Source organism: Urocitellus parryii, chromosome 14 (assembly GCF_045843805.1).
Source record: "Urocitellus parryii isolate mUroPar1 chromosome 14, mUroPar1.hap1, whole genome shotgun sequence".
NCBI classification, from domain to species: Eukaryota; Metazoa; Chordata; class Mammalia; order Rodentia; family Sciuridae; genus Urocitellus; species Urocitellus parryii.
The window spans coordinates 41,421,031-41,436,765 of NC_135544.1; the positions used below are offsets into that span (position 1 = coordinate 41,421,031).

Consider the following 15,735-nt stretch of genomic DNA (forward strand, 5'->3'; position numbering starts at 1 on the left):
AAGATGAAAGTCAACAAGACACACACAAGCATTTAAACTCCCATACGTACTCTTGAACTAAACAAATACTATTATATTGTAGCGACTTAAAAAGGTATGTAGAACTGACAGTTAAATTATTTCCATACTGACTTCATCATCTAGAAAATAAACTTCTAAATTAATTCTTTATGCATAAAAGGAAAAGCATTCAAGTCAACAAACAATTATATAAGCCACAATGATGCTGCAGGAACTGAGCTGCATGGCTCAAAAAGTTTGCTTGTAGAAGTGAACTTCTGAATCTCATATATGTGTTTATACATGGTCACTACTGCTTCAGTTATAAACAGGAATTTCTTTTCAAAGGAAAACAAATGTCAGCTTTTGATATGCATCATGTATATGTAATTATTTTCTATGTGCTCCACAGTTTTAAAATGGCATACAAATAAAGAATACCACAGAACCACATGGCATTGGCTTCTGTGGTTCAACAAGTTTTAACATCAAAACACACATATACACACATACACACACACACACACACACACACATGTTTTTATATACACAAATAAATCTAAAATAGAAAAACTGAATATAATGCTTAAATTTGGGCAAATTTAGCGAAAGTAAAATCCACTAAGTTCAAAATTAATATTTTCTTGGGTCATACTTCCATTCTATTCAAGTTCTTCGACGTCCTGAAGAAAAAGGGTGAAATTTCAAGTATGAATGAGGGTACATCCGTAACCAGGATGAGTTTAACATCACTTAGGTATATCTGTTGTAAAATAAACCATCATGAGAGTCCTAGCCTCACAGTTGACCCCAAATCCGTGAACATGACAGCTAACGAATCTTCGCTGGTACAATTCAACTCACCTCGCAGCTCAGAGGCATAGCAAAATCGGTGGCTGTGTTTTGGGCTGCCTTTGGATTCTGCATCTGTTTCAAACCTAAAACCTAGCTACCCAGGGAGCTTCACCTGCAGAAACCTGACACAATGAAATCGCTATCGCGATTTAAAAGGTACCTGGTGTTTTGTACTGAAGAGATTACGTAAATTTTGCCAGGTGGGACTTTTTTTTGTCCTCCTTCAAACACGGGAGCAGCATTAAGTTAAATCCTCTTGCTTTGCAAGGCCCTAGAGTCAACCTGCTTCTGTCCAAGATTAAAATTAAAACCTCCAACCACACTCCCCTCTTAAAAGACGAAAATTGAATCCATGCTCCAATCCAGGGGTAAAACAGAATAGCTTTCAAGCCACCACACCCTCCTTCCTCATCATCCAGCCCGATTCCAGGCCGCAGACGAACTAGGACTGTGAGAAAGGAGCTGCAGGTTCCGGACCGGACAGGCCCTGACCCACGGAAGGGGAAGAGAAGCAGCAAGAGTCCGGAGCCCCACAGGTACGTCCCCGGCGTCGACGCGTGACGTCAACGCGTTGACGTGAACGGCCGTTCAGCGTCCAGCCGCCCCTACACCTCCTCCTCAGGCCACTCGCGGAGCTTCGTCGGCGCCTATTGGGCGGTGTGGGAACAGTGGGCGGGCTGGGGCTGGGTCGCGGGGAGGAGGAGGAGTGGGCGAGCTGGCTGCGAAGCCCTGGCTCAGCGATCACCTCACCGTCACTCACGCATTCTTGCTTGCCCCTGCGGTGACCTCGGTAAAGGACCGGAGGAGGCCTGCAGCGGGAGGCATTTTCAAAAGGCTGCCGATGCGCTTCACTCTGGTGTCATTGCAAACTCGCATTCCACTCCGGCGAGAGACCACAGTGCCCGGGAGCAGCGCGTGGGACACCAGAGAGCCCTGGGCGCAGCAGGGAAAAGCCAGAGCAGCCGTCAACGAGCTCTAGTTCTCAAACAGATCAAGAGATGTGGGCCTTGGAATTTAGACCTGTACCAAATATCTGTGCCTCTAGGTCGCAGACAGAGTAATGCACCAGTGTCCTCTCGCCTTACACATCGTCGTCGCTGATTGTGCACTCAACATACATGGGAGGAAAACTGATAACCTAAATTTAGCAATACGCACTTTCAAAACTAACGCTTGAAAATTATTCTGGAGAAATATATAATCTGAATTATTTCTGTTTACAATTATATCCTGTCACAGAATTCAGTATGCCAGCTTCTCGTGCTCAAGGAGCTATATTCCCATGCAGAGCGAAAAGCTGCAGGGGGAAGAACGCCTAGGCTACAAAAGTGTAGCCACTTTGGTGAGCTGGTGCAGGCTTTGCACTTCTTGAGCAGTATGCGTACCACCGCTGGGTGGCAGAATTAAGATCTGTGAATGTTGAGTGGCTTATCTATAATTAATGTTTTATGAATATATAAATATAATACTTAATACCAGCTGCTTTTTGTAGAAGTATCTTGTTAATATTATGTATGTCTTAGTCTTTACAAATTTTCTATATTCACATACATATTCTCTATCAAATTTTTATCATAGGTTAGCAACTTGTCTGTTTTAACAAGTGAGTTTTTTCCATCCTTTTTGCCGGGGTGGGGAAATGGGGGATGTTGTGTATTTTCAAACATGGCCAGGGCTTCAAAGCTAGCATAGTGCCCACGGTGGTGGTGGGTGTGTTCACAATGCAGTCAAGCTGCTTATGATTGCTTTTATGACTTATATTAAGGTAGAATTGTGAAACCATCATACTATAGAAGCATAATTTTCTTTCATTTTAAACATTGTTAGGTAAATTTCTTAGCTTCTTTTTAGAAAATGTGGGAAATCAAGCAAAAATTTTTCTAAACAGTGAAATTTTTCACAAGAGAGTTGCAGATGTTTTATGTTTTCTTTTCTCATTGTAGATATGTAGCCTAATTTTGGAAAGAATCACTTAGATTTTGATTACAATAGACAGTAGTCAGTCTGTCAATCATCTGCTTTCTATAAAGATGAAAAAGAATTCTTTTACAGTAGTGTTAGTTCCTACTGGTGGATTATCCCAAGGTAACTTTTATGTGGACAAAAACAAGTCTACTTGTATATTTGGTTTGCTGTAAAACTATTTATAGTATGCACACTTTATTCACCTCTAAGAACTTGTTTTAAAATGCATACTTTCTGGTGTACAGAATCATCACACTAGAAGTTCCAATCTTCACTTTGCATCAGAACCCTTTAGGGAGTTTCAAAAAAATATCTTTGCTTAAGTCCCCTTCCCAAAAATTCTGTTTTATTTGGCTTGGGTATTGGGGAATTGAACCCAGGAAATTCTAGCACTGAGCTACATCTCCAGCCCTTTGCCATTTTTATTTTTTATTTGGAGACAGAGTCTCACTAAATTGCTGCCACTGGCCTTGAACTTAATGATTCTCCTGCCCTAGCCTCCTGAGTTGCTGGAATTATAGATGTGCACCACAGTGCCCAATTTTAATATATATTTTTATAAGCCCTCAGTATACAGGAAGTATTTGAAGACATAGCAAAATAAATTATCCAAATAAGTCAGTTTCTTCTACTTTAAGTCACAGGGGCTTTTGCTGTTGTTGTTGTTGTTGTTGTTAGGACTGACCTTAAGCAATAATAAGAAAAACTCAACCAGTATTCAAATTAGCTTTACTCCTCCCTGATTACTCCCCATGTGCAACCCCCCAATCAACCAAATCCTTAAGACCTCAAGGAAGAGGAAAAGAAGAAAAAGATTTAACTCATAGTAGTAAGAGTTTAGCAATTTCAACCAGATCTAGGATAGCTTGTTTAGTTGTGTTGCTGGTAACCTAGCAGATAAAGAGAGAAATGAATGGTGGACATGACCAGTGAGGGAAAGTGAGTTAAACCTTACCCTCTTGTCAGTAATTCTGTTCTGGAAATGGTGGGTTGGATTTCTTAGAACAGGCCAAAAAAAAAAAAAAAAAAAAAGTCCAAAAGAGCACTGGAAATCATATCTCAGTGTCTCCTAGATTCTTACTTATAGGACCCAGTCAAACTTCTCTGAACTTTTCTTCAAGTGAAAAAACAAGATGGGATTATTTCCTTTAATAACAATACATTTTTTTAAATTTCAACAGAAAACGAGACTAACAAGCAAGGCATAAATCTGCCTCATATATTTGTGAATTGTTTCAAAACAAGAACTTTTACTGCTTATGTGTCATACACTTGGAAAAGGGAATAAAAAGGATAAAGAGACTCTTAATAGCCAAATGAGGTGGCATGTGCCTGTAATCCCAGAGGCAAATTGAAAGTTTTTGGCTTCTTTTTCACTTAAGCCTAGGAGTTTGGGGCTAGTTGGGCAACATAGACCGGGTTAAAATAATAACAAACAAACAAAAAAGACTCTATCAATGAAATAGTATCGAAGTTCTAATCTAGATTTGTCTCCAGATTCTACCAGCCCCAGGGAAATAGTTGAATAATGATCTTTTCTTTTCTTGTCCTTTGTCTTTTTCACAAAGATAATATCAAGGTATGTAGAATAGCTTTGCATTCCTGTTTATATTGGAGGCCTTTGACATGGCAAACAGTTTTCCAGTTCCATGTGATTCTTTTCTATAAAATCCTTCCTGAGCCTCCTCAGGTGGAGATTCACATATTCAAAACATTCTCACAAAGTGATTCCTTTCTCATGTTCTGCACAGGTAAAGATTCAGCATTTCATTTTATTCTTACTAGAAATATAGTATGATCACCCTCTCCAGCTAGCTAACTCTCCTCACTGTGAGCCCTTGCAGGTGACCCAGAAAGCAAGAAACTCAAGAACCAACTTTTTTTGTTGTTTTTTGTTTTGTTTTCATGTTCCTGGGTACTGCTTTAACACAATTAGCATATTATTTTATTTGTAAATAAGCACCAGTTCACTAGTCCCTCTAGAAACCTTAGGTATACTAGTAAGATCTTAAGAAAACCCACTCTTCACTGTGCTAAACCTATTGCCAGCCCAGCCCATGTGTCAGTTTTTCACAGAATCTAAAATCAGAAACTGTGAGGTCTTGAGGGCAGAAACACTTTCAAGAGCAGTGACTGGGTAAGTCCACTATACAACCACCACATGCAGCAGAGTTCAAAGCCAGAGGTTATATGAGAGTATACGCTTAGAACATAGAGCTGCCAAGGCTAAGTGCAATCACCTGCCAGCTTCTACTCTGTCCTCCGAAATACTACTTTGCTTCCCATCACAACTGAGCACCTTAACACTACTTGCTTGAGGAAAGGCGTCTTTGCTTAATGGCCGACCCAGAAGCACCCCACTGCTGACTTGGGGACCAATGAGTGTCTATAACCTCAGCTCAGCCACATGGTTTACACCTTCAAGCCAGGTTTGGACACTCGCACTTCATGCTCTTCTTCATAGGTTCCTCACATCAACCAGTCTCCTTCTTAAAGAAGTTTTCTGCCCAGTCTTGGGTCATCTGGGCTGATGAAGCAGATAATCCAGGTGCAGACAAAGTTGGCTGGCCTTTTCTTGGGAATGGCCCCCATCAAGTTGCCACTCATTGAAAGAAGTGACGGAGATGATCTAGGGCCCCACAGTCAGGGCTCCCTCAGGGCTGTCTCATAATACTTACCATTTAGTCTGTTCCAAGTAATGTGTGTTCCAGGACCCTGATGGAATGTAGGGCCCGTGTCAATGTAGCCAGATGCCACGCTAGGAATGGACAGCGTGGTTGTTGTCGGCACAAAAGTTCTTCACAGCTTACAGTCTGATAGGAGGAGCCAAAGGAGAAAGGGCTGGAGGCAAAGCAAATGCACATACCCTTGAATCCTGCAGCCTGGAGGTGTTGGGTGTGGCCATCCTCCACCAGGAGAGAGGGAAGACCTATCTAGGGGATGTTTCCGGTTGGTGTGAGGAGATGTGTCCAGGCCTCCAGGGCCTTCAGGTGTGAGTCCCAGATATGAAAAAGTCGGAGGCTCTTGCCCATGTTCTTATACCTGTAAAATGCACTAGGAGAGCCATAGGATGTTATACCATGTGACGGGTCCAGAAGAGCAGGTACAAGGTCATCTGAGGGTTCTGTGATATCATCAGCCATGCCAGGTGGGTAGCAGAAGAGAACCAAGAAACCAACAGTGGCTTGCCTTGAGTTGGGTCATGTGCTCCAGTAGCACGTTGATCCGGGATTCAGAAGCTGTAGGGCCCCAGCTTGGGATAGAAACTGGAGCCCAAGCCGTTGTGGTGGGGGCGGGGCTGGTGGGGAGAAGGGGAATAGCTGATAGGGACCTCGGGGTCGCAGTGTGGCACCATGATGTGGTGCCAGTTAGTGTGGTGGCTCTCACACTGCGGGCTCCTGTAGAAGTCAAGCAGTTCCTAGTAGACGCTCAGATCCTGCTCCAGGGGGCGCTAGGCCTCCTCGGGGACCTACCATTGCGAGCTGCTAGGGTCCCAGGCGCTGGACTGTGGGCTCAGGGCTCTGGGCGTGGGGGGCTCATCCCGAGGCTGCTCAAAGGGCGCCTACTCTGGGCCTGGGCCCGGATCCCAGGGCCTAATATTTTATCTTTGCATATTGAGCTCGGCCTAGCTGATTAAGATCCAGAAATTCATCAGGTAGCTACAGTCCCAAGTACATAGTTAATTGTTAGTTTAAACTACATAAGGTTAGAGTAGACTTTCAGGAATCTAGCTTAATGCTAAAAAATTCTTCTGGAAGAAGATGGAACAGTAAACGAAAAGACACCGATTTTCTTTTCTTTTTTTTTTTTTTTTGTACTTGAATATTGCGTGTCTGTAAGAGATCTGAATTTTAGAGAATGCTTTTCTTCATGATAAAGTTTTAGGTCCTTCTTGCCTCCAATCACAGTGATTGGTTTTTTGTCAGCACAGTTTACTCAAGCACATCTACCTACATAAATTCGTGCTTTTTAAATAAAATTATTATTTACATAGTGACTTCACAAAGGGAAAACATTCAGTGTAGTTCTATTGCCAACATTTTGCTGTAATTTGTTATTATCTAGCTTGTTTCAACTTATCACTTTCTTTCTGGAAAGAATAAATAACAATACCCTTTCCTGAGTGTCCCCATAATCTAGCATAGGAGTCAATTCATGATGAATGCAGGATAGAATTTATTTCTAGTAGAAAACTCTTTAGGTACCTACACTAGTCCCTTTCCCCTTGATATATTATACTACCACTATTAATAAAGATTAATGAAATTTAATTTTTTCTACCAGAGAAGAGGCACATAACTTAAGACTACCTTTAATATTTGGAGTCCATTATAATTATCATGATTTTTAATAAGTTAGTTTATATTGGCATTTCCTTATATTAAAATATTATTACAGTATTGCTTGATTAAAACAAACATCATTTTTTTTCAAATGACAAAAAGTAGGAGATTGCTATAGTTTGACTGTGATTTGTTCCCCAAAAAGTTCATGTTGGAATTTATTCCCAAATATTACAGTGTTGAGAGGTGGTAGAACCTTTAAGAGGTGTTTGGGTCATGAGAGACTAGATTAACCACTTCCAGGGCAGGTTGTTTAAAAGCAAGGCCACTCCTCATGTTTTGCTCTTCTGCACATACCCATTAACATTTCTGCTTTTCTGCCATGTTTATGATACCACACAAGGCCCTCACCAGATGCTTCTGCCTGGTCTTGGACTTCCAGCCTTCAGAACCATGAGTTAAATAAACTTCTTTCCTTTATAAATTAACCAGTATCAGATGTTCTGTTAAAGCAATAGAAATGTACTAAGGCAGAGTACAATAAGTTATGGAAGAGAAATCTAGAAATATATACAAATATAAATATTATATTGAATATAAGATAAAGGTTACATTACAAATCAGTGGAAAAGGAAATAATATTTAACTAGCTTTCCCCCTAAAGGACACAAAGCTGGTTTTCCTATGTTAATTATAGAAAAATAAATTTCAAATGTATCAAGGATATTAAAGCAAAAAGAATTTTAGTGTATTTGGATAACCATATGGGCAAAGAAGTATCTTATTGGCAAAATGGGAAACATGGATGACAAGATTGATCGCATAGAAAATTTCTGTATGTCCAACAATACCATAAAACAAATTAAAACATTAGAGACTGGCAGGAAACATTTGTTCCACAATATGACAAATAGTTTCCATATTTTACAAATAGCTCCTTCAAATTTGTTGAGAGCCACAGCCGGAAGGGGCCCCAGCAAACTTCCAGCTGCCAGCAAACTTCCAGCTGCCAGCTGATGATTGGCTCACAGCAGCCCCAGCAACTTCTAGCTGCCAATTGATTGGCTCCTCTGAGGTGATGCTCATTGGGCTGTTTCCCTGCCCTTTCAGACCACGGAGCTGCTCATTGGGGGACTTTTTTGGCTCCGCCCACACGACCCAGCCAATCAGCCTCAAGAGCAGGAGGATTGGGGGAGGTGGAGAGGCTTGTGGGAAGTTGGTGATGGCAGTTGGGCGCTGAAGGTTTTCCTGAGGAGCTGTTTTGTTTGGCGTGTGTGGTTCTAAAAATAAAGTTCGTTTCTTTTGACAAGTGGCTCCTGAATTGTGCCCAGCCAGACTGCGGCAAAATTGATGAAAAAGATAACCTAATAGAAAAGGAAAAAGGATTTGAAATTCGATCACAGGGAGAAGTTCAAAATTTTTACAAAATTAAGCCACGCATGATGACACATGCCTATAATCCCAGCAGCACAGGAGGATGAGATGGGAGAGTCGCAAGTTCAAGGCCAACCTGGGCAACTTTGTAAGACCCTGTCTCAAATTTTTAAAAAGGGGTTGGGGGTATAGCTCAGTGGTAAAACATACCTTGGTTCAATCCTTAGTACCACAAAATTGAAAGGGGGCAGGGGGACAAACTGCAAAATTAAGAGAGAAACAAACAGTGCTTGTGGAAATAGGCATTTTTTTAAAATAAAGTTATTTTGTGTTCAAGTTTATTAAACTTGTGACTAATAACCCAGAATGTGGTAGTGCTGGGTTTCTTTTCTCTCGACTAAAAGGCTTAGGGTTCACTCCAATTAAATTGGGCTGCGCAGGGCTGGGGATGTGGCTCAAGTGGTAGCGCGCTTGCCTGGTATGCTTGTGGCCTGGGTTCGATCCTCAGCACCACATACAAATAAAGATGTTGTATCCGCCGAGAACTAAAAATAAATATTAAAAAAATTCTCTCTCTTTAAAAAAAAAAAAAAAAATTGGGCTGCGCAAAATAACCACACAAGATTGTGTCTCTTTTTGTTTGGGGTCGCTGTGACAGCTCCTCTGACCAGAGCAGGAGCTGAGCCCTTTTATTGAGGAGAAGCTATTCAAATGAGGCAAGGGTCAAGTTTCAGGGGGCTGAGTCTATCTTCATGATGTCCACTGTTAGCAGGTTGACTGACACCTGGGTAGGCCACACCCTAGGGCACAGTAAGAGAAGGGGACACACACAAGGCACTTCCATGGAAAGGGTTGTATTACAAAGGAACAGGTGAGCATAGCTCCACCCATGGGGCTGTAGCAAGACACACCCATGCATGAGACAATGACCCTTGAATCCAAGAAGGGTGGGGAAAGCTCTGCCATATTTCTGTGACTGAGCGCTTCAGCACCCAGCCGGGGAGTGTGACTCAGTCACGTGTAAGGTTGGTCTCCCACATGGTAGATCATTTCCAAATGTGGCTGCCATTGATTTTTTTTTAACCTTTTAAATTTTGCCTGTGAGTCTTATTTTTACCAAGAATGTGTCAAAAGTATGCCACCCTTGTTCCTCACCTAGCTTTCAAAAAGATGGGCAACTCTATGTTCTCCTAATTTGAAACTAGCTGCTATTTAAGAAATTAGCTAGACTTTTGAAAGGATTGTGGAGGAACAAATGAATGAAGCTTCTTGAACCACCCTGTCCAGCACAGTTGCTGGCCGAATAGAGATAAGTCAGTTAAAGCCACGTGGAACAAAAGAATTGCCCCGCAGAACTCTCCCTGATTTCCTGCTCACAAAATTGTGAGAAATAGTCAATTGTTGTTTTAGGCCACTATGTTTTAGAGTGGTTTCTTACACAAAAGTATATATCCAATACACAAGAGTATTTATTGAAATGGAAAAATGCATACTTTTTGACACAGTTAAACTACTCTTAGAAATCTTTACCTTAGAAATAACAAAACCATTGAAAACAGTCTCTTTTACTGAGTGGAGTATGGTTGAATAGATTTTGGTACATCCATATCGTGGGATATTAATATCATTGACAAGAATTGGGTGATCTCTTTGAGATGTTCATGGTACACTGTTAAAAATGTAAGTTGCAAAATAATATGTATAAATGCATTTTAAAGGATTAAGACTAAAACACATAAATACAGGCTTCTTTATGTTCTTATGAACTTAGAGAAAATGGAGATGATATTTGTAAAACTGTTAATATTGAATTCATGGAGCAGTGTGCACAGAGGTGAACTCTGAGTATGGAGATGAGAAACTGATGTGACTTCATTTTTGAAAATAAATAAATAACAGCAGCTTCTACCTCAAGGCCTGTCCTAAGGAAGGGAGCTTGACCCTTGTCCTTGGAAAAACCCACAGAGCCTTTCTAGGCACATACCTACCCTGCTGAGTTGCTTGTCTGCAAATAACAGGAGAGATATGCAGTGCCAGGTGTCCCTGACTCAGGCTAGGTGAAGACCCATAGTAACCCCCTAGCAACCACCAATCAGCATGAGACAGGGAAAATACTTGGGATGCCAGATGATCCCCAGTAGTTTATGGTGGTTGATAACATGTTGGGAAACCATGTAGTTTAGCATGTACACCCCTCGTGGCTTAAACCAATCTGTTCAAAGGAATCCCCCTCTTTTACTAACCAGTCACCCCTACCCAACTTGTTCCCACCAGTGAATGTGCTAATCAATGTTAAGAGGAGTTATTTGATTTTCCTGCTGTATGGAATGATTTGCTGTGTGATGTTGTGACACATAGAGTATCACCACAAAACCTATAAAATCTCTCTGGATAAAGGACCAGGACTCACTCCCTGGGACCTCTGCATCGGAAATGGTTGTGAGTCCAGGCTCAAGCTTGCAATAAAGACTCTTGTGTGATTGCATCGGATCAGAGTTCTATTGGGGTCCCACGAATCTGGCATTACAGAGACTGCAAGTTTTATTTTTTTGTATACTTTTGCAGTTGGGTTGTTGCTAGGAGCAAAAGCTGCTTTTGTCTGGAAGAAAAATCCAATAAAATATTTAAAGAAAAGGAAAAAAAAAAACCTCAAACCATTTTTGTTGTAAAAAGTAAAAACCATTGCCCAGCAGCTTAGGAGACTGAGGCAGGAGGAGCACGAGTTCAAAGCCAGCCTCAACATAAAAAAAGTGAAGTGCTAAGCAACTCAGTGAGACCCTGTCTCTAAACAAAATACAAAATAGGGCTGGGGGTGTGGCTCAGTGGTCCAGTGGCCCTGAGTTCAATCTCCAGTATCCCCTCAAAAAAGTAAAAAAACATTAAACTACATAAAGGTTTGTAAATCAGAAGGGGAAATTATCAGGTAATCCTGTTTATAACTCTGGTAAAGCAGTCTGATTTATTTTTTCAATAAAATATCAAGGATATATTTCTTTTTTTAATATTTATTTTTTGGTGTTGATGGACACAACACAATGCATTTTATTTTTATGTGGTGCTTAGAATGAAACCAGGTCCCGCCTGTGCTAGGCAAGCGCTCTACCGATGAGCCACAATCCCAGCCCCTCAAGGATATATTTCTATGTTAATAAAAATAGATCCTTCTTATCCTTTGTAATGGCTTTAGACTACTCCATTGTTTGAATATATTATAAGTTATTCAATAAATTCTTCATTAGACATTACATCTCTAATTTTTCCTGGTTATAAAATTTCCTGGCATTTTGGTTCTAAAAGTGAAATTGCCGAGTTTAAGGATAACTGTATTACTAGCATGCGTTCTAGAACGATTTTAGCAATTTATATTCTCATCAACAGTTTATGACAGGAGCCTAAAGAATTATCTAAGAAACTATCTGACAACCCACTCCTTCTGTAAGCAGCAAAAAAGAATTTGCTTAGATTAGCAATTGGCAATGTTTTCAAGTCATTTCACTGCACCGTGGGATGTGGGTAGAACAAAAGTTATTGTGCATTCAGACACCAAAATTTCAAACGACTAACTAGGAGTGGGAGTGGCTCAAAAATTAGCCCAGAAAAGTAAAGATTAAGGAAAATAAGTCTTTTATAGCTTCACTGAGGTTGGAGAGAGAAACCAAGGCATAATTTTTCCAGTGTGCCAGTTTGGATGACTATTAGTGCCATCTTCTGGCAAAGAAGCCAAAAACTTTCAATTTGCATGCTAGCAATAAAGTATTTCTTATGAGCACCACCATTTAAAGACTGCCATGAGAACCCAGAGTTATCTGGGGTCTATGGTGTAGGTAAGGGGATGGGAAAGAAAGAGGTGAATTTATTTGAAACAAAGATCTGAAACATTCCACCAAGGTCTCTGGCAGCCTGCTGTCTCTCCACTGTGGCCATATACAGTGCTTGGGGCAACTGAGATAGCAATAACAAGCCACTATCCTCTTCAAGTTCAAATTCTCCAGGTTACTCTAGGTGAGGCAGCCTAACGGGCTGCTAGATTACTGAGTTCAATTACTCAGGAAAATAGATTTGATTTAAAAGGAATCTGTTCCCAAGTATTTTCTCAAGTCCTGCAATGAAGAAATGTACTTAATACAACACACCGCCAAACCCTTCAACATACATAATGATGTAAAGGCATAGAAAACCAATTATACCTTTATACTTTTTTTTTTTAATTTCAAGGATTCAAAATACTTCCTTGCTCTAATCTGCCAAAATATATTTGGGAAAAAAACTTCTTTTTTTTTTTTTTTTAAACAAATTACTTATAAAATGTGACATCTCTGCCTGGCGCAGTGGCACATGCCTGTAATCTCAGCCGCTTGGGATGCTGAGACGGGGATTTCAAGTTCAAAGCCAGCTTCAGCAACTAAGCTAGACCCTGTCTCAAAAAATATATAAATATCAATATTGATATAAAATATTGATATAAAAATATATCAATATTGATATAAAAATATATCAATATTGATATAAAATATATCAATATTGATATAAAATATTGATATAAAATATATCAATATTGATATAAAATATTGATATAAAATATATCAATATTGATATAAAAATATTGATATAAAATATCAATCCCCGGTACCAAAAAAAAAAAAAGCCACAGCCATATGTCGGAAGCCCTTAAGATTTAAAAACAACAGCAACAACAAAAACCTGTATGTGTACTATATGCGGGAAAAATTAATAAAATGCTTTAGTCCAAATTAGCTTCTATTAGAGAACTCTCCCCAACGTTTCGGCCCCGACCTTCCTTTTCACCATCAGCCACGCCCTCCGCGCTCCCTCCACACCAGCTCGGCCCGATGGCCAGCTCCGCCTCGCTCCCCGCCCCACTCGGCCCCGCCCCACTCGGCCCCAGCCCAGCCCCGCCCCGCCTCGAGCGGCCCCGCCCCGCGCGCGTCCGCTCCTCCCAGCCACCTCCGCGTCGCGCCGGCTCCCGCGCGCTGACGTCACACGCCAGCGCCGGTGACACGCCTGCCGCTCCCCCTTCTTCTGCACTCGCTCCAGGGTGCGGGCGCCTGGGTGCGTTACTTTTACCATGTATTCCCAAGCTGTTGTCCCCTTATCCCGGAAACTAGAGCCACTGTAGCAAGGCAGGAGGACGTGGCAGTCAGGGAGCCTCACAGTCCCAAGTGCTGCCTGCCCTCCACCCCTCCTTGGCCACTAGCAACGACCTCTGTGAAGTTGGATGGGCGGTAACGGAGGCACTCCCCCTGCTGCCACCCGCCGTTTCCAAGGGGGTCAGAAAACAGTGTGTTTATTTCCTTTGGGTAGTGTGGGTCAGTCCCAACCGGGTTGTGCAAGGAGGGACGGGGTCAACCCTGAGGTGTCAACTAAAGGCTGGTGTGATTTTTTTTGTGTGTGGGGGTCTCAGTGCTCCCTTTCAGTCTGGGCTGTGAGCTGCTGCTAGTTAGATTGGTTTCTCTTTCAGGATGTTATTTTCAAAATGCAGAATGGTGACTCTGCCTCATTAAGTCTCTTAGGAACTGACTACCACCTCTAGACCGATGCTTTTGATCATCACCGTTATTCCTACTAAATTCCTGTGACATTGAGGTGAGTTGCACTTGGGGGAAGCAATGATGTGCAAAAGAGTAAAATCATAGTGGAAACGAGGAGACCTATTTAGATTTGCTTGTGTAGAGATTGCATGGATAGTCACCTTAAGTGTTTGCGGGAATAATACCTTCACATCATTAAAATGGTAATTCTCTGAAAGAACTAACTGTACTTCAAAACGTTCCTTAGACATTTTTTAAAAGATAAAATGATAATGGAATTAAAATAATAATATAAACCTTAATATGGAAAAACAGTCATTTAAATTGGTTATATTAGATATCTCCAATCTTAAATTATCTGCATTTTAATTAGAAGGAGATAATAGTATTTAACTAGTTATCCCATAATCTTATATTTTTATTTCCATGATTTGACAGTTTCCATATGTAAGGTATTAAAGATTCTACTACTTCTAAGTGTTAATCACAACTTGTGTGTGTGTGTGTGTGTGTGGAGGGGGTGCTGGGGACTTGTGCATATACTAGACAAGTGTTCTACCACCAAGCCCTAGCCCCAGCCCCCATAAGTCTTTTTTTAATGCAGGTGTTAATTTTATTTTCTAATGTAAGTTTCCCAAGAAGAATAATTTTTTTATTGCCTAGGTAAATTCATCAGAAATATTTATGAAGGATTAAAAGTAGTATCCAACCTAAGCTAATAATGGCCTTTTCTTATGATGCAGCAATACTGTAGAGATGATGGAGGGGAACCAAATATGAAGAGAAGTAGTTCTTTGTTTCTAGTTTATTTGTCTGGTCTTAGAAGATCTACAGATCTAGTTCATTTAGAATTGTCTGTTGTTCTAAGTGAAAAATAAGGAACCTATATTGTGGAAAAACAAGTTTTTGCACAGTGAAAATTACCATCAGAAATTTGTAAAGGTTATGGAACTTGACCACAGGAGTTCTTTTGAGGTCATGTTAATAATACATTGACATTGTATTCCAAGTAAATTTTACTCTTGTCTAATCTGCCTTCTAATCTGTCATGAACATGATACCTTTTCATGAATATAAAAGCTTTATTTACATGTTGATAGTTTTCACTACAGGCCTTCTTGAGTGTTATCTGAATAGATAGATATTAGAAAAAAAACCCAAGTATTTAGGAAAAAAAGTCCAATAGTATTTCCATTTTTGTTTTTTGCTTTTTTGAGTAATGAGAAAAAAGGGAGGGACTTTTCCTCCCTGAGAAGATAAATTGGCCCTCTCCCACAATTCAAATTGGTATTTATTGTTTTAGGAAAAGAGTATGTATGGATTGTAGTTGCAGACAGTGTCAAAAGACTTCGTGAAATCTGTTGCTCTGACATTACTAATGTTTCCCTTCAGGACAACTTGTAAAACAGTTGATGAGGACTTATTATATATGTGCATATGTGTGTGTATACATATGTGTGTGTATATACACACATGTATAAATATATATATATATTTACAATTATTACATAAATAATAGCACATTAGTCCTTTCTTATCCAGTTTCATTTACCTGTAATCAACTGGTCTGAAAATATTTTTTTAATATTTATTTTTTAGTTGTAACTGGACACAATATTTTCATTTTATTTATTTTTTATGTGGTGCTGAGGGCCCCACATATGCTAGGCGAGCACTCTATCACTGAGTCACAATCCAAGCCCTGGTCT

At 40.4% G+C, this 15,735-nt stretch overlaps 2 protein-coding genes and 1 pseudogene across 10 annotated transcripts in view; 1 reads left to right on the plus strand and 2 right to left on the minus strand.

Moving 5' to 3' along the window:
* Positions 1-1,396, minus strand: part of Clcn3 (chloride voltage-gated channel 3) — an 83,231-nt gene extending 81,835 nt beyond the window's left edge. For all 3 annotated transcript variants that reach the window (XR_003300881.2, XM_026389717.2, XM_026389719.2), the window contains exon 1: positions 865-1,396. The gene's annotated coding sequence lies outside the window, so the exon portion shown is untranslated. The remainder of the gene's footprint in view (positions 1-864) is intronic.
* A 3,898-nt stretch (positions 1,397-5,294) lies between these two features.
* LOC113183459 (glycoprotein endo-alpha-1,2-mannosidase-like protein pseudogene) lies at positions 5,295-13,565 on the minus strand (annotated as a pseudogene).
* Positions 13,486-15,735, plus strand: part of Nek1 (NIMA related kinase 1) — a 163,381-nt gene continuing 161,131 nt past the window's right edge. For 5 of the 7 annotated variants that reach the window (XM_026389744.2, XM_077792549.1, XM_026389747.2 and 2 more), the window contains exons 1-2: positions 13,486-13,547; positions 13,957-14,081. The gene's annotated coding sequence lies outside the window, so the exon portion shown is untranslated. The other 2 variants (XM_026389746.2, XM_026389745.2) reach the window with 2 other exon arrangements.